Below are 27,479 nucleotides of genomic sequence, written 5' to 3' on the forward strand. Positions count from 1 at the left end.
GAATCTATAGGTGCTCATGTTATTGCCTTTTTGTCCTAATGTTCTGACATTTAATTCTGATTTTTTTTTCCTGAATAATACCTATAATGACTAGTAATTTGTATCTCGTCCTTGTAGGCATGTATAATGTTTGCATGGCCTAATGCCATGCAAACATACCACATACCACGAATGAGCAAAATTGGCATCATTATAAAAATCGTGTTGTATTTTAAGGAACAATGCACTGTATTTACAAAATAATATTAACATATGTAGGATTTTGTGGAAAACCAGTCTTCTGCAAACCCCGACTACTGAAGGGAGGGTAATTGAACTCTGTATTAAAAATTCTCGATAGGCTTTACTGCGTTATCATTTAAATGCAAGTGTGAAGTTTGGCTCGGAAAACATTACAGTTATCAGGCCTGATGTTTTGATGGGGGGAGAAGTGGTGCAGTATGTATTTTAAACTGATTTCGCATCGTACGTAGCAAACCACACTATTTGAGGTGTGGTAGTTAGCGGTGCGCTATGTACCCAGCAACCTAATTTTCAGTCGTTTCTTGTTGCAGGAAGGGGTGCAGGTCCAGCTCAGATATCATTCACCACCGACGTGGTTGGTAATACTATGTAACACAATTTTTGTTCCTGGGTAGTAAGTGTTATTTCGTAATTGCTTATGTCTAAAAAATATAGAAAATGGCTATTATTCCCCACAAACTTTGCTTTTGTGGCCAGGACAGTGATATTTTGAAATTTACCAATTTAAAACAACAACATATGAATCAAAATTAACATGTATTTATACTAAAGTAATAAAAAAATTACTACAAAAGATTTAGAAGTGAGTAGTTTTTCGAGATTTACGATTATACTGTAAATCACTTTCAAGAATCAGCTCCCAAATGTAGTCTCCCATCATGTTCTCGTTATACTTTCCTTGGTAGAGGCGTTCAAAGTCCAGTATATCCTGGTGGAAGCGCTTGCCTTGCTCCTCCGAGTACGCTCCCATGTTCTCCTTGAATTTATCAAGATGAGCATCAAGGATATGGATTTTGAGGGACATCCTACATTCCATTGTGCCGTAGTTCTTCACCAGAGTCTCAACCAGCTCCACATAGTTTGCGACCTTGTGATTGCCCAGGAAGCCACGAACCACTGCGACAAAGCTATTCCAAGCCGCTTCCTCCTTACTAGTGAGCTTCTTGGGGAATTCATTGCACTCCAGGATTGTCTTTATCTGTGGTCCGACAAAGACACCGGCTTTGACCTTTGTCTCAGACAGCTTAGGGAAGAAGTCTTGAAGGTACTTAAAGGCTGCCGACTCCTTATCTACAGCTCTGACAAATTGTTTCATAAGACGCAATTTGATGTGCAGTGGTGGCATCCGCACCTTCTGGGGGTCCACCAGTGGCTCCAATTTGACGTTGTTCCTCCCCACAGAGAACTCGGTCCGCTTTGGTCAGTCCCACCTGTGGTAGTGTGCCTTGGTGTCCCTGCTGTCCCAAAGGCAAAAATAGCAGGGAAACTTGGTAAAACCGCCTTGGAAACCCATCAGGAATGCCACCATTTTGAAGTCTCCGATGACCTCCCAGCTATACTCATCATTCTTCAAGGCATCAAGCAAGGTATTGATGCTGTTGTAATCCTCTTTGAGGTGCACCGAGTGAGCCAGGGGAAGAGACAGGTACTTGTTACCATTATGGAGCAGCACGGCTTTGAGGCTCCTGGATGAGCTGTCAATGAAGAGGCGCCACTCATTGTGGTTACAGGCGATTCCGATTGCCTCGAACAGACTGGTCACATTGTGGCAGAAGCAGAGCCCATCTTGACAGGTGAAGAAGCTGGAAAAAGGTTGGTGATGCTTCCTCTGATCTGCGACTTGCACACTTTCATCCAACAAGTTCCACTGCTTGAGCCTAGACGTCAAAAGCTCGGCATTGGACTTGGTGAGGCCAAGATCTCTGATCAAGTCGTTGAGCTCTTTTTGGTTGGGGTAGTATGGGGTTCTCTCCTCAGCTCCACCTCTGAAATTGCCATCTGGATCTACAACGTCTTCCTCGCTCTCTGACTTGCTGCTCTCTTCTAAAGACGGCTGCTCCCTCTCTGGAGGAGTGGGTACGGGGAGCTCATGGCAGTGTGGCACCAGGGCAATGGATGAAGGAAGATCTGGATACGTGATAGCAGGTGCATTCTTGCCAGTCCGACGTTTGAAAGGGTCCAACCATGCCGAAGTAGCAGTTGCTTGAGTGGTCAGTGGGTTCCCGCCAAAATCTTGGGATAGCGAACTTCATGGCTCTCTTTTCTCCTCCTTTCCCCACATTTATTTCACCCATGACTAATGTGTAAGAGATTCTCGCAACATTTTTCACCCACATGATATATTTTTTCAATGACATTGAAAATTATAATACATTTCAAAATTGAAAACTTTTACAATTTAAATTTTTTAAACAAATTTTATAACATTAAATTCCGAGCACCAATTGTACATCTTACCTTCCAGAGTTTTTTTGCATTGTTCGCAGGTGAAATGAGTGAGGTGCCCAGGGTTTGTTTTGATCCCCGACAGGCATGCCGAAATATGTCTTCTAGGCCTCACACATCTTAGCAGATGCTTCCACAGTACTTTTTCACTATTGTCTTGATAAATTGGCAGCAGACATCGCAAAATGCGTCTGCCAGATGCTTGCAGCCTCTTGATGCCATCTCAGAAAAATGCAGATATGTATCAACTGAGGCAGCTGGAGCTAAATTTAACTGGTGGGCTTAAGGCCCCTGTATTTATACTACTATTAATATTACTGGAAAGTTCTAGAATGTTCTAGAAGTGACTCCAAGTTTACTCAGCATTGAAACTATCTGTAATGTTCTGGAAAATAGGTAAATTTCTAAATATCATTGTCCTTGTCACAAAAGCAACGTTTATGGAGAATAATAGCCATTTTTTGTACTTTTGAGGCATAAGCAATTAGGAAATAACACTTACTACCCAGGAACAAAAACATATTGTTACACTGAGCAGCCTGAGTGTGAATATAATCACACTCAGGCTGCTCAGTTCATAGCACGGTGTGCAAACCACATAATCAGATTGAATTGGCAAACGTGGGAATTGAAGTAAGTCCACTGGTGGTGAGAGGGGTGGGGTGGGGTTAATGAACGACTAACAAAAGTCTCGCCTTAATATCAGTAGCGGCAGCAGTGTAGTGTGCCCTAATGGCCGTGCGTTGCGTGCCCATGTTCGGCCGCCACTCGAGATCTGCCATTCCCATCTTCACATTCCTCACTTCTGTGCTCGTTCTCATCGCGATTATTTGCGTTTTGGGGGACACCTCATCTTTTTATTTTTTTACTCACCATCTTCAGCATCCTTCATGGACTCACCTTATGCTCACTACTCTTAATCTCTCCCCCTCATCTCATTATTCCCCTCCAGGCACTCTCTGCTCCAGCAACCAAGACCTTCTGTTGAAGCCCGCAGTAAATCTTTGCTCAGTGAGCGGTAGTTCATTCTCCCATGCTGTCCTGTTTGCAGCTCCCTTCCCCCAGACATCCGTGCTGTCGACCCACTGCCCCTGTTCAAGTCCAGATTAAACAGTGACTTTTTTCTCTCCTTATGACTTATTGCTTCTCTATTGAATCACACTTTATGCTCAACCTCTAAAGATGTGGCCTCATTCAGATGTTATATAAATCGGATTTGCATTGTATTGATTCGCAGCCACAGCAAACATCCGTACAAATGATATCTGAACAAGTCCTGCCTCCCCCTGCTTCATTTAATGAACCCTCTCTGACCATTGTGGTGAAATATAATGAAACAACCCCATGACCAACAGTAACAGAAGGCTTCCATCCAGCAGCGGATTGACATGGCTTTAAAAATATCTTTTGGTAGAACTTTGGGGTAAAAAATAAATACCAGATTAACTATACACATTGAAAAAGTGAAATGGCTAAGAAGGTGTATCATGAATACATTGGTGGTGTCTTCATAGGTAGACAACAAATACAAAACCCTACACCGGCCAGTATAGATTGAGAGTTCCTCATCTTGTTACCGGCATGTTACTTACATAGCTAAAACACTAAAGGAATGTGTAAATAAAATGTACAACACATTAACATTTAGACAATAGCTGATGTACAAGAATGACTGCTTGGTTTTAAGAGCCTATTCAGACAGCCACAGTAAAGGGCTTTACACAATTTTAAAGCATCAGTGTTAAAAATATCTACAACACTGGGTTTTTATGTTTTAAAATTGTGTTCAATTAGCTGAATGGATGAAAGTGTCCTTTTTAACTAGATTATTCAACACGCACGCTGCCTTTTATTTATTGTGCTCTATATGTCTTTTGAGGTCAAATATCACACGCGAAATTAGGCCAAGGGAAGATGTTTGCCCACATGAATTATTTAACGCCTGCTGATATTTTGAACGCAAGCTGAGACACCTTCGCTTGGCCATAGGAGATTATATTTATCCTATGATGTACCCAGGGTGCATTCGACCTTTGCCATCTTAAGAAAGAACTTTCATATGTGGAAGGGTTCATCGGCGGTACAAACTTAAATTGCAGTGCATCCTAAAATGGTATTGATGACCATCACTCACATTTAACCGTCGACAAACAGCGTAACAAACAACGTGTGACTGTAAAGCTTAATTGAGAATGTAATATGCTGAAATTTTTTTATTTTACAACCTAAAAAACACCACTTTCATCATTAGTTTCATTTTGTCAACTCACTCATGAACGTGTTTTTTAAAATTAATTTGTTATAACATAGTAATGTAAGCTGTCGTATAGGGCATATAAATAGCTCCGAATGACATTGATGAATGTAAGGCTGCGAAGGAAAATGTACAGAGATACTCAATGGAGGCCTAATTTCCCACATGCTAGCCAATTAAAAATGTTGTCAGCTCATGCACTGCATATTCTTTTAAAATATAAGTCGAATCGAGTATTTGTCACTTTCTACACAATAGTTAGAGCATGTTTTTTGTGCAAATTATCCAGACCAAGTTAAAAACAGGAAATAGCATTTTACGTCACCGAAAGGGAATAATACGATTTGAAAAAAAAATTGTGTAAAAGGGATAAAGCGACAGCGCATACTCTTTGGTTCTTTCGGTAAAGTCACGTAGGTAGAAAAAATAATAATAGATCACGTCGTTTCGAACGCCACACTAGCAATCGTCTTCAGGTGGGAGAAAGGAGAGGGGGTGAAGACGATTGCTGGTGTGGCGATCGAAACGTCGTGATCTATTATTTTTTTTTCAACCTACGTGACTTTACCGAAATAACCAAACAGTATGGATTCCTGCAGTCACGAAAGCTTCAAATCAAGATTCGACAGTGCACAGTGCATGTGTAAGAAAAAAGTCAGTGATTTCCGGCTCAACTGAACAATGAGGCAGCGCTCATCTTCTGTTTATAGTTCTTACCCAGTGGTGGAAATTCCACTTTCCTATGGTGAGAGCAAGTCTATGTATAGGACAAGTGACCATGCTTGTGTATGATGATATATATATGTCTTCCACAAGATGCTTGCAAAGGACTCGACCATGAAAAAAACGTGTCAATGATGATCATTCATGCATGAAAATTAGATCAAAGCATGGCATTTATCTTCATTGTCTATGAATTATGGCAATGGTAATATAAGTGGGCACACGGGTGGGAGACAGTATCTGCTCATGGCTCGCCTTTTATCATGTTACCTTAAACACAATTAATACCGTCATCTATGTGAAATAGACTTCGTTCATTCGAATCCAGACGTGATCAGTAGAGCTAAATGCTGAAAAAAGGCCCTTTTAAAGACCAGAATCCAATTGGACGAGGTCTCTGAGTGAACCAACAAACATTGAAGGACTTTCAAGACGATATATTGGGTTTTTACCCTTCTATCCGGCAACAAAACTGACACCTTTTTTACAAGGAGTCATGTTTGCATAGACCACAATACCTGCAGTCATAATACAAACAAAAAACATAACTCTGATAATGTGCACTGTCCTTGAAGTTGATTGGTCCACACCCGAGACGGCTTTCCTTTTTGGCGTCATCTGGTCCAACCCATGTGAGACTAGGCTCTAAGGAAAGCTGTCTCGGGTATGGACCAATCAACTTCTTAGGACAGTGCACATTATCAGAGTTATGTTTTTTGCTTGCCTTATGACTGCAGGTATTGTGGTCTATGCAAACATGACTCCTTGTAAAAAAGGTGTCAGTTTTGTTGCCAGATAGAAGGGTAAAAAAACAATTATCATATTTTTACTGGCAAATGAGGTTCCAATGGTGACTTTCAAGACCTTAGTGTGATTTCCTGGCCAGACAAAAACATTGACGTGTTTGCCTTATAGGAGACAAACGTTGAGGACGGCACACTTGGACTTCACTCACTCTAGCCGCAAAGCATGGACGCTCTTCAGCATCCTCTGGTCTTCAAACCCAACAGAGCACAGACCCCCAGAATCCACAGTGAATGCCGTGGCTTCCTCCATGTCCTCTTAAAAGGTACCAATCGACAAGCTCAAAAAACAAGTGGTCTGAAAATAATTCACCATCACCTTGTGTCAACTTCTGCAAGCAACCGATCCAAGAAGATTGTACACTGTTGCTGAAGTGTAAGTGGCCCTCAGGCCCACAAAGTAAAACAAGGGATAGGGGTACGATTGCCTGTGTCCTGAGCTCCTAAAGAACATGAGACTGCAATAGACAACAATGTCTTGCAAACCTCTTCACGATCATACAGGCAAAACCCTGAAAGAATGGAAGCAAGTCAGAAGTCATGTACATTCTGAAACCGAGAAAGCCACAAGACTCGCCCCCTCTAACTACAGACCAATTAATTATCCCTCTTGTCCTCTAAGCTGTTATTGACCCCCAACTGCCTCCCGAACGAGCCGGATTTCAAGCTGGCCTGACCTGCTGCCTTCGCCAGCCCAATCGAAGCTGGTTTTCAGTGTCAATAGAAAACTGGCACAGCAGTGATTCACCTCTCTTCTGCCTATGACACTGTTTGGCATCATGAACCAGCTGCTGAATTTGACCAGCATTATCAGGTGCCGTTCTAATCGCCACGATGTTCAGCAACCATACTTTTCAGGGTAGATCTTGTTCGTAAGCACAGCCACAAGACAACCGAAGAATGGCCTCCATCCAAGGCTCAGTGCAAGTGACCTGCCATGTACATCATCTCACAACTTCACATTTACAGATGACATAGCCCTAGCTGAACAGAACATAAAGCTCGAGAATATTGCCAATACTCTACCAGCTTATCTAACTTGATTGGAGGCGTATCTCTGTCACTGGAATCTCCGACCAAATCCTTCCAAAGCCACCCACAAGTGATTTCCACCTGCACAATCATGCAGCAGATGCCACCCTTGTGCGTGTCCTTCTGTGGGAGCCCAGTGCACTATGGCCCCACTACAAGATATCTAGGGGTTATCATGGATACACGCCTGACCTTCAACTACCACATAAAACAGATCTGTGAAAAGACCACATCAAGAATCGCCTTGCCACATAAACTTAGGAACGACCTGCGGCACCTCGGCTGATGTGCTGCCAACTGCCGTCCTCTCCCTGATCCACTCAGTGGCAGGGTACTGTACTGCCGGCTGCTCCGGGAGCTCACACACAAAACTGTTAGATCCACAATCAAATATCACAATGCGCATAATTTCTGGAATACTAATTTCAACACCAACCCCCATGCTCCCTGTTGTGTTGAAACATTCAGTCACCAAATATGCGCAGAAACACGCAAACCACAAGGAAGATGGCGATGGATACCCTGCAGGAGATCTTCCACGTGGCCGGACGATGGAGAGAGATGACGGCAAGCAGCGATGCAGTCCGGACCCAAGAATCCACACACGAACTCCGAGCCCTGGTCTGCCCGCGCGTATATCTCCCCAGGCGCGGCTACGCTCTGCCTCCGGCCACGCCCTCTCGTGGAACCTTCGAGCAGGTTCCCGGAGCATCTCGACCAACCCCGCCTATTACCTTTGCCCCAGAGACCTCTCCCTTTCAGATTGGATGTTGTCTTAGCAGTGCCTGTACCCGTGCTTCCCTTGCCCAGCCAGCAGGTGTCATTATGTCATTACATCAGTAAAACTACACAAACTCTCTCCTGAAGACCTCTCGTGACTAGTAGACCTCGTTATTGGCATGTAGCTCCTGGAAATATTACTTGCTATAAACACGAATACAATTATGGCCATATGGTAATTCTGGATCACGAAAAAAATGTGCCTTCATCTAGCAGTGGATAGATCAAGGCTATTGATGATGATACTGTCATTGTAATGCTGTGTTACTAAAAAAAACAGAAGACCTGATTATAAAAAGCAGTGTTAGAAGAATTAAGCTGAAGCCCACATCATAAACTATTATAATATTTTAAAAATCTCAGAACCCATGTGAGAAGTTACTTCTGGTAATGAAAAGAATACAAAGATTCACCTTTGAAAATTAGATACTGATATATAATTGTAATGCCTTTTACTGCCTTTTTATTGACATTTTTGTGTATGTCTATTTAATTGAGGACTTCGTATGCATGGGCAATGAGAAATAAGCCTAATCACTTGTAAAAAAAAAAACCAGTGCAGACACTCAAGCTCATGTTATTAAAAGTACAGTTAGTGAGAGTTCTAAGACATGCTTTGATTTAAAGCAGTTGTTTAAAATGGTATTTATTTCCATTGCAATCAATTGGATGATGATCATGCAGAAGCAGTTTTACCCCACATCTGAGCATTGTAGTGAATTGAAAGAAAAGTATGAAATGCAAATTGACTTAAAAAGGCACATTTTGAATCGTTAACTAAATTTAGAACTGTAATACAGGGAAATGTACAAAGAGAGAGCATTAAAATTTCTTGAACAAGTCAGGGTTTACAAAACTATGTTCAAGGGCACCCTGAAAGAGATGGTTTTGGAATTAAAAGGAAACTGTGCAAAGAAATTTAAAGAAGAATGTTTTCAATCAGTGCAGATTACCCATTACATCAAATGAATCAGACACATGGTCACTGACAAATACAATTAAACCAAAGCTGGAGAGTATTCTTGGATGGATGCATGCACGGATAAATATACTGACAGAGAGAGGAGCAATGAATCAGAGAACAAACACAATTAAGTTAGAGACATCATATTCATCATATTGACTGTAAAAAAAAGTAAGTGGACTTGGGTCAATGGACCAGACCGGTGACAAAATAGCAGCCAAAGGCATTCCGGGACCATGTGAGATGGTGACAGCATTGGAAGGCATTCATCCTACAGCAGATTAACCATGGCTGCTGCTACTGATGATGATGACGATGACTTGAGGGAGATAACCAAGACAGATGCATAACCACATCGTACAAATGCCAGTGTTTGATGTGGTGTTCGAGAAGGATAGCGGTGAATTTATAGTGTCAAAAACAAAGGGTGAGGTCATAGAAAGCAAGGTGAGAACTGTTTAGAGAGAGAGAGAGAGGCTCAAAAATAAACCAGATCTTACAGGGTCGTGGAGGACACCGGCAGAGGTGATTGTAAAGGTGAAGGACATGCCCTTTCTGGGAATCTATTGAACAAGAGAAGGTTGCAGTTTTGGCAGAAAATTTCAGGCGAGTTAGAGACGTGGGAAAATGTTTGTGGGAAGCTGCTTACAACAATAGTTGTGAGTGAGACGGTATCAGCGGTGGGGGGGGGCGGTGGGGAATGTGTTAACAATGGAGGATGGCTGCAGAAGCACGTAGCAAGAAACCAAAGCACTGATCCATATGATTGCAAAGAAATTCTGGTAATGAGGCTTTGTGTTCCAGGTGGGGATTATAGGCTTCAGCACATGGATTCCTGACGGAATGCAAAATGACGAATGAATTCGTATTAATGGCAATCTCGTTAAAGGAGCCATTCTTTCACCAAGTCTCTCAAGCGTGCCGGCAATAATCTGACTGTGGTGTCTCCACTACTCTCTGAAATAAGTATGCAGACGATCCCGAAGTCAGTGTGCGGATTTTTAATATTCCATCATAGGCTTATTCCGCATATTCAAGGGAAATTGAATTATGCCATATATATGTTTTGGTAATTTGTACGTGCCACAGATGGACATGGGATGGGATGCTGCCGTGGTGTAACAGGTAAGCAACAACGGACTTGCAAGTCGGACTTCGCCGGTTGAATCCGATCCACCAGCCAGGCAGTTGAAACAAACGGAACCTCGCCCTGTCCAACGAGCAGCTTAAATGGACAACACCACAGTCGATCGGTAGGTCACATGTGGTGGGGTAAAGTGGGGTACTCTCACATCTCCCCATACGCCGGCCCAGTGTGGAAGAAGAGGTAAAATACCCTTAATTCGGGCTCCCTAGAGCTCCCTCTAGTGGACGCCTTCTTCTGCAGTGTCATGAGTAAGCAATTGCATGGCTGCATCTTTAGCTTTACGCGAACACATTAAATAAATGTAAAATAAATACATTTATAGAACTATCAATATTGTGTGATTATTTGAAAATAATATAAAGAATCCTCAATCAATGCTTGATTTCAATCTATATCTTTCGACTTTATTTTATAGTAGTCCATGGTATAAGTTTCTAAAAATTAGTGGCTTATGTTAATGCATTATACCAATGACTGATGAACAAAACATTGGTATCGAACGATAATTCCTCTTCAATGGTGCGAAACACACTTAACAGTCGATCAATGTGTAGTGACATAGACTTGGTCACTACGTAGCATAGCGCTGGTTACTGACAGAGAAGGGGATCTGCAGTTGCAGCTGTAGATCACGTGATAAACCAGAAAGAGAGATGTAGGGGAAAGGTCACAGAGGGGGCACGCGAGGGAAGCCCGGGAACCTGCTAGTAGGTTCTAGAAGGGGGGCGTGGCTGGGACGGAGCGAGGCCATGCTTGGAGGATAAAAGGGGACCCCGAGCGGGAGCTCGGGGCTGTTGCCTGGAGTGGGGTCCCGTCGTGCTGCTGGAGTCTTCGTCTGCGTCTTCACCTGCTCGGCTTCATGCAGTCTGCCAGCTGTCCTGACTGGGAGCTGTAGTTACTCTGTGTGGACTGTGAAGGCTGTTAATAAATAGAGTGCCTCCTACTCTTAGTGTCTCTGAGTCAGTCACTACAAATGTATGAAATGTGTCTTTCACTTGATGTGGAATCCTTTGATGCAGATGTTTCTTTCGTAAATGAGAATTCACAAAAGAATGTAATTAGTTTGCCAAAAGAAAATTATTCTTATCTCTATGATATAACTTGTAAAGAGAGTATATAATTAAACTACACTTAATAAAAACGTTAATTACATATTCGATTTTTGCAATCATGTAGCAGTTAAAGCATAAGATAGATACAGTTAATGTTCTGAAATGTAAAAATTGTATAGTTTTGATCCTATAAAACAAATAGGCTGCTCAAGTGTAAGAGCACATTTTACATTACAGTACTGTGCTAAGACCAGCAACAAAAAGTTTTACGATTCCACAGGGAGTCGGAGATGAAAAGCAGCTGGCCTTGAAACACTACTGAAATATTAATGTGGGTTTCAGTCAAGCAATGCAATGTTCTATGAGAAACACTGGCTCTAGATCGCATTACAAAAATAAATGGGTGAGCTTTGCATATCATTAATGTACACTAATTTGCATTTAATATTATCATACTGTGATGATTGAGCCAGATCTATGAGAGACGGTGTTTTTCTTTTTAAATAATGAAGTGTACAATTGCTTATAATTCTTCCAACTTAAAGTATTATTCATACATTTAAAATCAGAAAATGTAATTACCAAGGAAAATAATGTAAATAAATTCCAGTTTACTTTACTGTAGTAAGTGTAAAAGACAATTTTTTTTTGGAATAAAAATATGCTTTTTTATTCATTCACATATCTTTTAATAGGGATTTTTCAACTTAAGTAAAAAAAGCCTCGAACTTATGAGTATCATTTATTTATTTAACCGTAAATAAATCCACGTAAAGTACTTATCAAAACCAGTAACTTATTTAAATTAATGAAACTATATATTCTCACAATACAAAAGGAATAATGAAAAACATACTAAAGATCCACTATTAAATATTGTATCATATTACTTTTAGTGTTGCTATTTGTGTAGTGTTGTATTCACATGGACACTCTTAACTGTCCACCTGTGTCACTTTATTTACCTTGCATCCAGTGGATGCTCCGCTCTTTACACTAAACACACACACCCTTTGTTCTGAACTCCCCGACTTCCCCTTACTCACCTCCGCGCAACCCGTGCGCGGTAACCACTCTATCTCCCCTGCTATACTCTGCTATCCTCTCTCACTATCCTAACTCCCCTCGCCTGTCCTGCTTCCCTTACACCTCCGCCCACGTCCCTGCCCCAGCAGGGGATCAGCCAGCACTCCCAGGCGTCTTCTCCACAACTCTTGCCTTCATCCCTGGATAACCAACCCCGTGTAGCTCCGCACACTCCCTTATATATCCCACTTCATGTGGAGTCCTCACTTACCCCCCATTAAGCTACCGCCTCCATGGTGACTTCGGCATGCGTTATCCCCCAATTATTGCCTCCATCTCCTGCCTCCCCGGCGTCTACCCCATGCCCCAATGCTCACACCTGCTCATCCCCAAATGCACCCAATCAATCTATGCTTCTCCCCGTGAACATTTCTCTTTAATGACGAACGGCGTGCTCGCGGCGGGTCCCGTGGCCCGGACTCAGGCGGTGGCCCAGTTGGCTTGTCCTGGGGCGTCAGTCGTTGCGATCCTGTGGGCAGAAGAGGACATTACTCCCGATGCGTAGTCCCCTGGGGTGGTGTGTTCAGCTCGTCGGACGCATCCAACACAGGCCATTTCAGAATGGGGGATGACGCACCGAGACATGACGGTAAACATCTTTTGAGGCGTGATGGGTGTACTAACCAATGATGTCGCCCGACTTGAATGCGAACACACTGGGATCGTCGAACATCTACGACCTCAATGGGACCCTGCCACGGGCAATGTAGCTTGGGCGACGTGCCTACAGGTACCTGAGGGCAATGAAGCCATGCCCTGTCTCCTACCCGCCATGGGTCACGTGGCGGTTGTGTACCTCGCAGCCGCTCGTTTGCCACCTGCCGCTGGACTGAGTTATTTATGGCGGCCTCTAGAGCCTCTCTCAGCCGGTCAAGGGTCACCTGCATGGGAACTGGCACAGTGGATGCCTTGCCCGGTGGACGCACGTCTAATTGTACCTGCATGGGGGGGTTCAAGTTCCCTACCATACATTAAAATAAAAGGGCGAAAACCCCGTCGAGGCATGGGGGGCCAGCCTATAGGTGGCAAGGACATCCGGGATGTGAAAATCCCAATCGGACTGAGCCGAGTTTACCTGCTGACACAACATGGATGTCAAGGTCCGGTGCAATCGCTCAACCATTCCATCTGTTTGTGGGTGGTAGGGGGAAGTCCGAATCTTTTTAGTGCCCAGGGAGTCACACACCTCCTTCAGTAGCTTGGAAAATGTTTACCCTGGTCAGTGAGCATATTTTCCGGGGCACCTTTATCAAGCACATACCCCTGCAAAAAGTCCTCATTTATGGACGCAGCTGACTGATCAGACAAAGGCCACGCCATTGGCCAACAGGTGAGATACTCATCTCCGACCAGCAAATATTTGTTACCCCTCTGGGTAATGGGAAACGGTCCCAAAATGTCGAATGCCACCGATTCATTCAAGCGGGACACCGTTGTGGACTGCAGTGGCACCCTGTGTGGTTGTGCAGGTGACTTCCGATGCATATACTCTGGACAAGCCTTCACGAACAGATACACATCATTGTCCTTCCCTGGCCAATAGACATACATCTTTAAGGTTGCGAGCGTTTTCTTGACACCCAAATGTATACATTTTTCATGCACCGTGTGCATAAGTCTGCCTCGTAGGCTCGTGGGCACCACTAAACATAAACGTTGGAGCTCTACGTCCCATTGTAGGAGGAGCCCCTCACTGAGCTGCAGAAAAGGGCGCCCCGCAGCACTCGGTTGTCAGGAGGCACAGCGTCGCAATTTCAGCAGGGAGGCATCCTCAACCTGGAGCCGTCCCCACTCGCTGTGGTTAAGGCCTAATATGCGGTCGGCCGGTAGCGACCCCTGATGCGCTGATGCCATGGCCTAAATACTTCACCAAAGCTTGCAACAAATGGCATTTTTGCGGCTTAAATTTCAAGTTTGCATCACGCACTCGGGAGGAAACAGAGCGTAGCCGCTGTAAGTGCTCGTCAAAAGTGCGACCTAAGACAATGATGTCATCTAGATAAATAAAGCACGATCCCCATTGTAACCGAGATAGAACCAATTCCATGAGGCGCTGAAAGGTGGCCTGCGTGGAGTGAAGACCCCATCGGGAGACAATTTAAATGAAACAATCCCTGTGGGGTTCGGAACGCCGTTTAGGTCTAGATTCTGTGTCCAAGGGCAGTTGCCAAAATCCGGACAGCAAATCGAGGGTTGAGAAGAACCATGCACCAGATAGAGCATCCAAGGAATCGTCCATGCGAGGAAGCGGGTATGCGTCTGCTATGGAAATTTTGTTGAGCTCATGGAAGTCAACGCAAAATTGCAAAGAGCCGTCACGTTTAATGACCAATACAATGGGCGCCCCCCAAGGGCTGGTGGATGGAGAGGCAATGTTTGCAGCCAACATCTAATCCACAGCCTGACGAACACATTCCTATTTAATTGGGGCTCATTCTGTGAGAATTTAATCGAATGGGAGGCGAGTTCCCCATATCAATATGGTGCTGCAACAGGGTGGTCCAGCCTATGTCGTATTTACCATTGCTAAAAACGTCCCAGAATTCGTGCAAAAGTTGCCAAAGGCGCGCTCGCTGCTCTGTTGATAAATCCCTGTTCTCCACACACAACCTCTGCATTCACGCAGGTTCGACATCACTAGCAGGCGAGACATTCTCCACAACACCTGACATGCACGCCATTCGCTCCGTGCATTGAGCTGCCGTCGTGTGTGCCAACACGGTGCCTGCCTGGATAACTACCGGTGTATGGCCCGCATTAACCAATTGGGGGAAGGGATCGTGGTTTGCCGGCACGACAGTCAGTGCCCCCACTAAGGAGTGTGTTCAAGATCCCAGCCCGCACTGATCAGCATGGTGAAGTATGGTCAACCTCTGCAACACCCCATCCCCCCTCTATGGTATGGAGAGGCCTTACGTGTGCAATTGGCAGAAAAGATACCCAGAGCACACAGAATACACATTTTTTGACAGCTCACTTTCACTGGTAAGATCGCTCCCTACCTCCAAATGGCAGTGAGAGAATGATGAAGACCTCATAAAGGTTGGCACACAACAGTCCAGAATGTAAAGAGACACAGCGCCAAAGGTCATTTCACCGAGTAAAATAGGGAATAAAAGACATGAATCCTTTGAAAGTGCGTGCTTATTTATAAATAATGTATATTGTACCGAGCTCTACGGAGAGTGAACCTTACAAGATAAATAACACAATTCGACCATGACTTATCCACCTGTACCTGAACAAACTTGAGATGTCACAACTATTGATACTATATAAATCTAAACTCTATTGTATTACAAAACTGATAAAACAGTAAAACTAAACACTTCCCACACGGTTATCCGGTAATTAAGTGAAATGTAGTTCAGATGTACTCGGTTAAGGTCAAGGTGCAACCCTGAAATATGCTTGCTCATGGCACCGCTAGCAGAAGGGCTTCCAAGAAATGAAGCTCAAGAGAGCCCCTGTAGAGGGTGGTTGGCCTACTCTTCCATGCAGGCCAGACATCTGGTAGAGGTGGGTGTTTCCACACTTAACCCCGCCAAATGTGACCGAACGACCGACTTAACTGTGGTGTGCCTATTCGAGCTTCTGGTGGACTGAGGTGGGGAGATTTAAGAAACTTGTCCCATTATTTCAACTGCCATGCCAGGGGACCAGGAAGACCAGGAGAATGACTTGGAAGACGAGGATAATGAACTGGTGACCTCTGAATTGTAAGTCCAGTGTGCTGACCACTACACCATGGCAGCATCCCTCAGCTGTGCTTTGCAGCCATTGCCACAGTGCGGTTTTTATCCTTGGTAAATGTTATGTGTGCAATGACGCATCGATTCATTGATTAATATGAATTCCTAGGCTCATGATACATGCATGAAATTGCACATGAAAAAATCCACTTGGGTTCTCTGCATTTCACTACGTAAAAATATATACTTTTAATAAAGTTGCAAACCTTGTTACAGCTATCATAAATACTACTTACACTTAAACTTAGTCACTAATATCTAACAAATTGAGAATCACTAAAGGTAACTTTGATGATCCGACCAATCAATGTACGATGCCGCATTGGAGACTGACACCACCAATACCTAGTTTTGATGAAGTTTCTCTGTTCACTAAAGTTCCTGTGCCCGATACCATTGAAATAATTAAAGAATTGGTCCAACCAGGACTGAATGCTGATGTACCAGCCCTGGTGAGACACTGCCTCACCAATACATACTTCACTTGGAATGGAACATTCTACAAACAAACTGAGGGCACCCCAATGGGTTCTCCCTTATCTCTGGTTGTGGCCAACATTTTCATGGAAAAATTTGAGATGGACGCCATCCAGGCATCCACTCTACAACCGTCCTTTTGGAAGAAGTACGTGGATGACACGTTTGTCATCTGGCCACATAGCCGACCGGCTCTGAAACTATTTCTCAACCACATGAATTCCATTCACCCAGCAATCAAATTCACCATGGAGGTAGAAAAGGATGGCATGCTACCCTTCTTGGATGACTTAATCGAAAAGAGACCAGATGGCTCAATGGACACTGTCTTCAGGAAAGCCACCTATACGGATGCCTACCTAAAACCTGACTCCCACCATCATCCATCCCAGAAGAATTTCCTCATCAAAACTCTACACCATAGAGCTCGATGTATCTCTGACAATGAACACCTGATCAGTGAACTCAAACACGTACACCCGGCTCTCAAGGCAAATTGATACTCTGACCACACTGTCTTTGAGTTGTACGCTTTTTGGCGTCATCTGGTCCAACACCAATGGAGACTAGGCTCTAAGAAAAGCTGTCTCGGGTGTGGACCAATCAACTTCAAGGACAGTGCATATCATTATCATCATCAGAGTTGTTTCTTTTTGTTTGCATTTTGACTGCTTGTGTTGTGGTTATTGCAAACATGATGCCTTGTATAAAGGTGTCAGTTTTTGTATCAGTTGAAAGGTAAAAACCTATTACTATGTCGTGGGTTTGCTTTTAATTTCGATTTTTGTTTTCTATCCACATGACTTTACCGAAAGAACCAAGAATACCACCAATACTGTTACCTTGCGATGAGCCATGCTTACCAGCAGAGGCCCCAGACACTTCAGAGAAGGTTTTACCACGTATTGTCGTTGACTGAAAGCTTTTTTATGCCCTAAATAATGGATAACGCTTTTATTCTACGAACGCTGGCAATGGAGACACGAGTGCTAGCAATGCATTGGGTCACAAAAACGCAAAGACGTTGAGAGAAACTTCTTACAGGATCTGTGCCAAGATCTCAAAAAATACTTTGGTGCCCGTGAGGGCTTGTTGACAAGGACGACTGGAGAGAATAACTAAGTTGTCTGATGACTGGCCTTTGTAAGGAACCACCTCATTGCAGTTATTGCTTATGATTAGCCTGAAGCGGACTTTTGAAAATATTAAAACTTCGGGTGTAAAGTAAATAAAAAAAACCTGATGCATTTCCGTCTGGTATTGGTCTCAGGGTAAAACAAAAAAAACTATAAATATCATATATATATATCTATATATAATACCTGAAATAATTATAATGTGTTGGGCTATTGCCTCTTTATTTCACAATACAAAAAAAAAATTTCATCATTTTATTAGTTCAGCATTACTTTGGAGTCAGGACTTTTCCGTACCTACGTTTGTTCAGATGATTATTGCTCACGTGATAATGCAGGCTTAAATTTTCTTCCAGAATTATTATTTTTACTTGCACATTTATAAGGCCCATGCAGAATATCAATAGGAAATGGCATGGCATTTGCCTTGTTAAACATTTTAAACACAAAGCTCCAATTAGTTATAAAAAAAATAGGACTTAAGTGCCAACCCTCTATGTCATTTAACGTCAAATTCAATTGCATGTCCAAAGTTTCTTTTTGTGGATTATATTTTGCCAACTATTTGAAACACTCACAGTTTAAGTTGTAATTCAAAATAAACTGTTTTGTCTGATATCTAGAAAGCCTCTATGCTTCTTTTAATATGCTTTTTTCTAGCATCCTGTGTGGGGATGTTTGGGCTAAATGAGATATTTGTTTTGTGGAAATTAAACAACAAATGCATGCTTGTAAGATAACACTCAAGGCTCAACATATAGATTAATTATTCCATTGCTGTTTTTCCATCTACCGGCCTACCTCACAACCCAAGCCTAACGTTGCCACCAAAATTATAACAAGGCTTAACTTCCAATGTTCGACAAGATCCGGGACATTCATGCTGATTTGATCATCAGTTAAATAATTCGACAAAATAATGAGGAAAATAATTGCAATAAGATAGCAATTGGCCATGATGTTTTTGATAAGGCAGATCGAAGTGTTGTCTCCAACATTTTATTTAACATTTTCTTCCCTTCTATGATACATCTTGTGAGTTAACGTGGCTCTTTAAAATGTCAAATTGATGCTGTCGATTATAACATGTGTGCCTTACAATTGGTACCACGTTTTAGTTGTGTATTTAATGGCACATCGTGCCATTCAGTACACACATGGTGTTTCTGATATTTTTAGGAAAATGAAACTTTTCATGATATAAAGTGCTGTGTTTTCAACATTTAATTAAACAGTATTGAATGCTTCAGTGGATTACTATGCTTGCAAAATATGACCCAAAAATCCAATTGCTCAACAACATATACATGATTAAGACGTGACAGTTTCTTGTTATCAAAGGGAAATTAAAGCATTTGAAAATGTTAAATGCAACCTTTTTTACTTTGTCATAATCAAATCAGTGCTGTTTTGATATAGTTGATGAATGTCTGAGGATGTGGCATTGTTTTTAACATCTCATTTAACACAGTGCAGAGGATTCGTCTGCAAGCTGGGCTGTGTCTGCGGTAGCAGTTGCATTGGGGAAACTAAGCGACATGTCTCGGACCGTGTTCGTGAACATGAACCAGGAAGAACACAGCGAGAGAGCTGTTACAACAAGAGGTTATATATGTGGCGAAGGGCAAGCAGGCGGGGTCTGAGCTGGAAAGGAATCCATCCCCGCACGCAAGCACGTCAGTTGTGTTAATGGGGAGATTAGGGTGAGAGAGATTAGGGAGAGAGATTAGCATGAAATGAGCTTCCGTCGCTGGATAAGAGTATCATCCCAGCATATGCGCACAACAGCAGTGTTAATGGGAGATTAGCATTATGTTTATGGGAGAGATTAGGCAGAAAGTTTAGGGGGATTAGCAAGTTAATGTCATGTCTATGTGTAACTCTTAAGTGTGCTCTCTTTCATACGGATATGAATTGAGTAGCAACTATAAATCGATGTCTATATTTTAAATCCAGCTTCTGGGTTTGGAGGACAATGAGTGAACATCAAGTGTGCCCTCGGAGATCACTCGCAGTGGACATGAGTTCAGGATATGTTCCCATTAAGTATGTAATAAACGACTGGACCACGATGTCTGGCTCAGTGTCCTTTATTATTCGGTTCGTGCTGTACACCCACACGGCTGTCTTTACTCTGTAGCTTCTCCACGGTGCTGACTCCAATGTCGGCCCGATCCACAACAGCAGCTCCGCTGCTGTTTCTCTCACACAGCCCCCCTTGGCTGTACTCGCTGCTGCTCTTCTCCCTCCGCAGCTCTCACAGCTTCTTGCTCTCTCTCTCTCTCTCCGCAGCTCCTCCTGGCAGCCACACCGCTGCCTCTAACAAGCAGCCCCCTCTCTCTCTCTCTCTCCGCAGCTCCTCCTGGCAGCCACACCGCTGCCTCTAACACGCAGCCCTCCTGGCTGTCTCCTCCCCAGCTGCACACCACTCCGCAGCTTCCTCTTATCTTCGGGGTTGGCTCCCGATGGCCGTCGGCGCCCCCCCCTCTCCACACTTGCCCGCGTGGCCTCACTCTTTTCCGCTCACACCCCGACTGCCTTCCCCTTCCGGTTTACCCGCTTAAGGCCCCCGAACCTTCCCCCCACGTCACATGACTCCACCCCCCGTGACGTCACCTCCGGAAGGTCGCTTACGCCCGCATTACACCACCCTCCCCCGTAGAAAAATCCCAGCCGACCTCGGCTGACCAATAGCAAATCGTAATGCGGCGAACCGAGCTTCCCCCCCTAAAGGACACTAAGCATATAATGTAACAACAAGAACAACAACAACGCAATTCACATCAACGAACGTACAAAAGCATGCAATAAATACAACTGTAAGAAAAAAATAACAAGACAGCAACAATCAACGAAACGTAAGCGATTTGGAACGTGTGCGGGTCGCCGGCCCGTCCCGGACGGTCGGCGGCCCACTCGCAGAACGGGAACGCGATGAAAGTCGAGGAATGACAGGGGGTAATCCCCCTGTCGCAGCTGGAAGTCCACCGACGTCCCGTGTCCCTAAAGAGTTAGTCTTGGGCTTGTCCTGTGACCGTGCCCGCAGCTGGGTCGGAAGAGCTGCAGGGCTCGAAGGTCCCGCAGACCTGGCAGGCGTCCTCCGAGCAGGGCCCCTCGTCCCCCGCAATGTCACGGCCGGCCTGTCTGGAACAGGTACGACAGGCGCTCTAGCGAGATCAATGGACGCAGGCAGGGGAGAGTCAGCAGCAACAGACCCCGGCAAGGCAACATTGGGGGATGACGCATCATGTAAGGGAGCAACATATGGTTTCAAGCGCGACGTATGCACAACCCAGCGACGAGACCCAATCTGGACGCGTGCTGACTGTGGGTTGGGAACCGCAATGAGGCGTACGGGACCATGCCAGGGTTTGTGCAATTTCGGCGAGGTCCCCGGACGTACCTGTGGACAATGAAGCCAGGCTAGGTCCCCAACCTTCCAAGGGCACTCCCCCTCAGACCGTCGCGCATATCGCTCGTTCCGGGCCTGGGCTTTGGCCGTAGCCACGCGGGCATTCTCCCGCGCCTCCGTGACTCGGCGAACCGTGTCCTGAATGTATTCAGGAAGTGGTTTACGAGGTCCCTTCACCCCAGTTCCCAATTGCACATCCACCGGCGGCACGTTTTCCCGACCATACATAAGGTAAAACGGCGAATATCCTGTAGCCGCATGAGGCGTCATCCTGTACGCCGAAAGCACCCCGGGGATGTGCAGATCCCAATCTGATTGTTGTTCACTCACGGTATGGCAAAGCATGGCAGACAATGTCCTGTTCAGCCGTTCAACCATACCATCCGTCTGCGGATGGTATGGGGATGTCCGTACCTTCTTAGTCCCAAGGCCCGCGCACACTTCCGCCAATAATTTAGAAGAGAAATTCCTGCCCTGGTCCGTGAGGAGTCTCTCAGGCGCCCCCTTATCCATAATATACCCAAACAAAAAGGCGTCGGTAATGGCCGCGGCCGACTGATCGGGCAACGGCCAGGCCATCGGCCAACGGGAGAGGTACTCAACCCCTACCAGCAAATATTTATTACCCCTCGCCGATGGTGGAAAAGGTCCCAATATGTCCAGCGCCACCAATTCATTGACTCGAGACACCTGAATCGACTGGAGAGGCGGCACGTAAGGATGTTTCGGCGGCTTACGTTGTGCACACGCAGGGCACGCGCGCACGTGCCCTACGACATCTGTCGCCATGCCGTGCCAAAAATAATGACGTTGCAACGTCAACAAGGTCTTCTGCACCCCTAAATGTAAGAGAGTGTCACAATGGAGGGTTCTAATCAACTCGAACCGCAAGGACGTTGGTACCACCAGGCGCCAACGTCCCTGGAACCCCTCCCGCCACATAAGCAGACCATCTCGGAGAGCGGTTTGCGGCCCCACAGCCGTACTCGGACTCCCATTGTCCTTAGCAGACCGCTTCCGCAAGGACACCAATGACTCATCCATCATCTGTTCCCGGATCCAGACAGACCGCGGCAGATTCAAAACCCCGTCAGCCGGTCCCGGTTCCATCGGAGTGTCCGACTTCTCGACGGCCAACGTGAGCGGCTGAGGGGGGTTTGGAATCGGCGAACACCTATGCGTCCCCGACTCACATTTACAAGGGGCGCGCCGCGGTAATCTGGAAAGTGCGTCCGCGTTCGCATGGCGCACTCCCTTCCGATGTTGAATTTGGAAGGAAAATTCCTGTAGCGTGTCCAACCAACGTGCCAACTGTCCGGATGGCTGGTCAATTTTAAGGGCATATTGCAAGGCCGCATGATCCGTACGCACAATAAAAGAACGACCATAAAGGTATGGTCGAAATTGCCGTAGGAAAAAAACAACCGCCAATAGTTCTCTGCGAGTGACACAGTAGCGGGTTTCCGCAGGAGACAAGACTCGGCTACCATACGCCACGACACGCTCTACACCCCCTTTAGACTGTGATAACACCGCCCCAATACCTGTGTCACTCGCGTCCGTATCAAGAATGAATGGGTGATCGAAATCGGGATAATCCAATGTTGGGGCCGTGGCCAATAGATCACGCAGACTCCAAAAGGCCGCCTCCTCCGGCTGTCCCCAAACAAACTTCCGTCCTTTACCCGTAAGGAGATGCAAAGGCCTCGCAATCGTCGCAAAACCCGGCACGAATCTTCGGTAATACGAGGCAAATCCCAAAAACCGCCGAACATCCCCCACGGTGGCCGGAGTCGGCCAATCCCGGACGCACGCCGTCTTTTCCGGATCCGTGGACACTCCCTCAGCGCTCACAATGTGCCCCAAATAGCGGACGGACCGTTGCAGTAGGTGACATTTCTTTGGTTTGAATTTCAATTTGGCAGAACGCATCCTCGTGAACACTGTCTCCAGCCGCGTCAAATGTTCATCAAATGTGCGGCTGAAGACAATGATATCGTCCAAATATATAAGACATGTCTCCCACTGCAACCCCGTCAAAACGAGCTCCATCAATCTTTGAAATGTAGCAGGGGCCGCATTCAATCCCATCGGGAGACAGTTGAATTGAAATAACCCCTGCGGCGTACGGAATGCGGTTTTCTCCCGTGAGGACTCGTCAAGGGGAAGCTGCCAAAATCCCGAAGAGAGGTCCAGTGTGGAAAAGAACTTAGCCCCCGAGTCAACCAAAATGCGCACGTCCACACCTTGTATGGACCCCGGTACAGTGGACGAACCCGTAGCGGCCGCGACAACTCTCCGTGCCAATTTGCGCCACTGCGTAACTGAATGAAAAGGCCCCGTCGATGGCCTTTCTTTAACAACAACAATAGGATCGCGCAACACAGGTGGTGGGTGAGGTGGAAAGCCTTGCCGAGTGTCTGGTGCGTGCCGACATGCCTGTTTCGGAGGATCTTTAGCCGACTTGACCGGTGCCGAGGCCTCCTGCTGCGGCGGAGCCGGGAAGCGGGCCCAGCAGTCTCTGGCGTAGTGGCCCCTACGCCCGCAGCGGAAACATTCGGCCTCGTTGCGCCGAAACGCAGGCCTCGCCTCCTGACGGCCCCGTTCTGGTAGCACCGCGCGCGGTCTCGGCCCGCCGCGTCCCGTCCATGGAGCGGAGGCGGCCGTCAGTTGTTGAGGGCCCCGGTCATCCGGAACATAGACGGCCTGCGCAGGGTTCCACCCCAGCGCCTCCCCTTCTTTGACGGGCCCCCCCGTCCACGCCGTCACTTGTTTCCAGCGACGGAGGTTGAATTGCGCATCGAGACACTTAGCAGCCATCCGGGAAGTTAGCTTCTCATGCCCACACACAGGCATGGGGATCCCTAGATCCCGAGACAGCTCCAACATTTTCCCTAATATGAGAGGCTCAAGCAGGTCCTGTGGCGTCTCAGGATAAGCTGCCATGGCCAGCTCCAGCACCGCACCCCTGAACGCCACGGGCGACTCCTCTGGTGCTCGTTGTCGTTGAGCGAATCGCCGATGCGCATCATCTGGTGGCTCATAAGCATCGGCCATTTCTTGAAAAACACCACATAAAGTTGCCTTCTTATCGGTCGCTATGGAACGGAAGAATCGGACAGATTCGTCGTCCAGGAGAGTCGGCAACACCTCCAAAGCCTCCGCATCGGTCCATCTTGCTGTGCGTACCGCCGCCAAGAAGCGGCAGGCGAACGCGCTCCAGTCCCCACCGACGGAAAATTCTTTAACCGTTGTAAGGTGGCGACTCCGACTCCTCTTCCCGCCGTCTTCCAATGGTGGTGGTTGTGATGGCAAATTCAAAATGGCGTCGGCCCGCGGCGTGGCCAAGATGGCGGTTTGGCGCCACGGAGCGCGCAAAATGGCGGCCTCTTGCCGCGTGGGCAATGGCGGCGGCAGGACAGGCAACGTGGCGGCCCGCGGAGCACCACTTGCATCCTCCATCGTCCCTGGCGCGACGAGATGGCATAGATGCGCCAGGACGTCCTTAAGTGCCTCCAGTTGTACCGCCATCGCTTGCCATCGTTGATCCGCGTCTGATGATGTCGACGGACCCGCCACCGCGCCAACATCCTCCACTCCCGTTCCCGTGGTCGCCTCAGCCGGGCTCTCCTCCACCACCCCAACAGGATCCGTGGTTGGGGGGAGTTCGTCGTCGTCGGACGAAGAAGCCGATGCAGGCGCCGGATTAACTTTCTTCCTCACTTGTTTCGACATGCCGTTGCACTTCCGACACCAGTGTAATAAACGACTGGACCACGATGTCTGGCTCAGTGTCCTTTATTATTCGGTTCGTGCTGTACACCCACACGGCTGTCTTTACTCTGTAGCTTCTCCACGGTGCTGACTCCAATGTCGGCCCGATCCACAACAGCAGCTCCGCTGCTGTTTCTCTCACACAGCCCCCCTTGGCTGTACTCGCTGCTGCTCTTCTCCCTCCGCAGCTCTCACAGCTTCTTGCTCTCTCTCTCTCTCTCCGCAGCTCCTCCTGGCAGCCACACCGCTGCCTCTAACAAGCAGCCCCCTCTCTCTCTCTCTCTCCGCAGCTCCTCCTGGCAGCCACACCGCTGCCTCTAACACGCAGCCCTCCTGGCTGTCTCCTCCCCAGCTGCACACCACTCCGCAGCTTCCTCTTATCTTCGGGGTTGGCTCCCGATGGCCGTCGGCGCCCCCCCCTCTCCACACTTGCCCGCGTGGCCTCACTCTTTTCCGCTCACACCCCGACTGCCTTCCCCTTCCGGTTTACCCGCTTAAGGCCCCCGAACCTTCCCCCCACGTCACATGACTCCACCCCCCGTGACGTCACCTCCGGAAGGTCGCTTACGCCCGCATTACAAGTATATTGTGTTTAGTTTGTTGTCTTTGTAATTAGTTTGTTGTCTTTCCCCCGCACCTCCAATTAACACGGTTAGCTACGTACATTGCGTATGAATTTCAACACACATATTAGTCCTAAAGAATCTTTGTAAATCATAAAAAGGCCCATATTTGAAAATATGTATACATCTATGAATAAAGAATTTTAATTAAATTAGGCAATGCAACATTTTTGATGAAACATTTGATAATCATATCTCCATGTCACAGCATTCCATCCATATTTCACCTATAGAAACGTGAAATCTGATTATGTGTGCAGTAAGCACTAGGTTGTTGCCATGTAATTGCATTTGTGCCATAGCATCATGGCCACCACTGCTGTATGTTTAGAAGTGTTGTACAGCAGCACTAGGGTAGTGGTGCAGTGGTTACCGCACGACGCGACAAAACTGGGGACCTGAGTTTGATTCTCAACCACAACTCGAATTGACCAACATGGTGAAGTATGGTCAGTATACCCCTGTGGCTGGTATGACATGGGGATGCCTTTATTCAGCAATGCATTGACAAACGGCTGAATTTATTATTATTAAAATAGCAGTAAAGATAAAATTTCCATGAACAAATAATTGTATTCCATGCCGTCTGACTGACAGGCATGTAACCCTGACAACAGCAAAAAATAAGTTAGAAAATGTCTGATAGTTTGAGGCAGGCAAAAGCAATAGAAGCAAAAGTGTTCAGGGAAACATTAAAGTATTAAAGTTAAATTTAGAATCGTGAAACTTTCAAACGGAGACAGGCAGAAGTAATATTGCTTGGATTGTTCAGTAGACAAGTGACATAATAGCAGTGTCAGCCACTGAAAGTATGTTCAAATGAGTTAACGATCAGAGTCATCTAGCAATGTGAAAATTATTTGTTTACTAAACAATCAATTTAATATAATGAATAAATGCATAATGGGACAAAATGGAAATGGGCAGTTTGACATGAAACCCATGGAAAATGTACCGTTATATTGTACAATCTGTCAACAGCGATCATTTTAAGTTGCCTCAAAACGAAGCAAGGCTTCAAATCTGGTCCTTATAGGTCGGTAAGAAAACTTTAAATCAAGTGAGAGCTCATTGGAACAAATTGTCTTTTTTAAGATGGCCTGTCAGATTAGTATCATTTATTGGCCAAACAAAGTCTCAGTTCAATATAATTGACCGTTAATCTGTCTCCTCCCCTCCCCACCCAATGTTATTCCAATCGTGCAATTAACAATTTTTCTTAAGACTTAGAATCCATTCGAAAATATAACAGAGCAAGGCACCAAGAGAATGGCTGCAGAAGAGAGTTTTAATTTGACTTCTACAAGGCCGTTCTTCCAAGTGGCCCGTGTATCTATTACACGTCGCCTGTGTATCCATTAAAAGCAGGGGTCACACTTTCCCATAACACACTGCTCTGAGATTGTTACATATCTGTCTAATCATTATGCTTAATGATCATAGCTGTGATATAGTCACTGCTAGCTTTGAATCAAAATCAGAACCAGAATATGTATTTATACTGGAGGAATCCGATGAGCTATGAAGCTCTTTTTCACAGATGTCCAGTAGTGTTCACAGATGTCCAGTAATGAACATCTGTGAATTTCCTCACTCAAGCTGTGAAGCCTGGCAGCTCCTCCACAATCTAGATGCCTCAATATCAATAGAGCACAGACCACCAACAACCAAAGTGAATGCCATAATTTCCCACATGCTGTCCTGTTCAGAGGCACTAATCGACAAGCTCACCAAACAAGCTGTCCGGAAATAACTCACCATCACCTTGCGTCAACTACCACCTTGTGCAATACATCTAACCAAGACCGTATACTGTCGCTGAAGTGGAAGTGGCCAAGCAGGTCCACAGAGTCAAACAAGGCAAAGGGATACGATGGCATGTGTCCCGAGTTCCTAAAGAACATCGGACAGTTTAGACAAGAATGGCTTGCAAACCTCTTCACTGTCAAAAACAGGACATACAAAATCCCTAAAGAATGGAAGCAAGCCAAATTC

The 27,479-nt window shown here is 45.8% G+C and overlaps 1 long non-coding RNA gene across 1 annotated transcript in view; it reads right to left on the minus strand.

The window, feature by feature from the left end:
• Positions 1 to 12,765: 12,765 nt before the first annotated feature.
• LOC144933544 (uncharacterized) overlaps positions 12,766 to 27,479 on the minus strand; it is a 29,027-nt gene continuing 14,313 nt past the window's right edge. The window contains exon 3 of the long non-coding RNA XR_013637065.1: positions 12,766 to 12,779. This is a non-coding gene — a long non-coding RNA (uncharacterized LOC144933544). The remainder of the gene's footprint in view (positions 12,780 to 27,479) is intronic.

Source organism: Lampetra fluviatilis, chromosome 7 (assembly GCF_964198595.1).
Source record: "Lampetra fluviatilis chromosome 7, kcLamFluv1.1, whole genome shotgun sequence".
Classification (NCBI taxonomy): domain Eukaryota; kingdom Metazoa; phylum Chordata; class Hyperoartia; order Petromyzontiformes; family Petromyzontidae; genus Lampetra; species Lampetra fluviatilis.